Here is a 1,467-nt window from a genome sequence, read left to right on the forward strand (position 1 = left end):
TGTAAGTCTGTTTCTTACAGTTCCCAACTGACGCGAAAGGCCAGCCTTGCCTACCTGGTCAGAAATCCCTGTAAGTGAGGCTAAAGAGCTGAACCCCTGTTTTCCAACAAAACCTGTTGGGGTAAGTTCCTTACTTCAGGGCCTGCACTGTCTTCCTGATTCCAGCCTGGGAACTGGAACTCGTCACTGGTGTCACTGAATCCCGTTCCCTGGTGCCAGGAAGCATGCCACGTGTTGCCTGGAAAGGTGCTGCCTTTTCCTGGGTCGCTGCAAAGGCTCCATCCTCATCGCTGCCTTTGCCCATGTGCTTCCTTAGTGAAGCTGCCCAGACTGTTCCGTGACAGTTTCAAGTAGACCTTGCCACAGGGCCTTCTGCTGGCTCACAGTGGAGTCCTTCAAGCAATCTGGAAGGTTCTATGTGCCCAGCTCCCTCTTTACCTTGACCTTTCACTGTGACAGCCAACCTAGCAAGCCTCACTTCTCCGCTTGCTGCACAGCTGTTGCTGACCAGGAATAGGCTTTCCTCGGGAGCTACACAGCACACACCCTCATTCTCTTCATGGTCTCATCACACACACACACACACACACACACACACACACACACACACACACACACACAAACAAGCTCTCTCTCTCCCTTTCTCCCTTTCTCCCTCTCTCCCTCTCTCCCTCCCCACCTCTCTCTTTCTCTCTCTCAAAGATGCCCCAGCTAAGTTCTTGGCCTCTACATCCTACTAAAGGAAGTGAGCATGGGCCATCTCAAAATGCACAAAAACTGCAAACTGGTCACTAGGAATCCCTGCAGGAATGAGTCGCAGGTGTGCGCCCAAGCTCACAGTCTCAGGGCCACGATGAAAGCAGCCCAGCACAGAACCATAAACTTACTTAAAACATGAGATTTTTCTCGTGTGACATTTATTTTCTACTAAGCTATGGTTTCTCCACCGTAAACTGCAGGGGTAGCTTCATGGCACAAGGTCCAAAAGTTGGGCTTCCCTGACAGCTTCAGAAAGGGCCAATGCAGCAAGCCATAGAGGTCCCATAGGAAGGAGTGTTTTCTCCACACAATACCAAACAGCCTTGTCACAAGACATCAGCACCTAAGCTGTCCCGAGCCTGAATAAAGAACTTCTTTTCCACTTGCTTTTATGGGTTTCTAGATACCTTCCATTGGCATCTCTAGAATTTACTGCCCCTAGTCCAGAGATCTGTGTCGCACCAGGCTTTAAAGGATACTGTGCTTTGTGTAAAAACTCTAAAAACGTCTTGCTTTGGTCATGTCTCCACACTTTGCTTTCTCGTGAAAATCCTCATGTTCGTGTAAAGATAAGTTCTCTTCTTAGTCAGCTCTTGTATTAACTTCAACCTCTCTGCTCTCTCTGAAATTCCAATCAGTTGGCCATGTGTTGTAGCTACAGGTATCTGGGGATTTTGAACTATGAGTGACTAAGGCCAGGAGCACAGA

The sequence above is a fragment of the Rattus norvegicus genome, chromosome 15 (assembly GCF_036323735.1).
Source record: "Rattus norvegicus strain BN/NHsdMcwi chromosome 15, GRCr8, whole genome shotgun sequence".
Classification (NCBI taxonomy): Eukaryota; Metazoa; Chordata; class Mammalia; order Rodentia; family Muridae; genus Rattus; species Rattus norvegicus.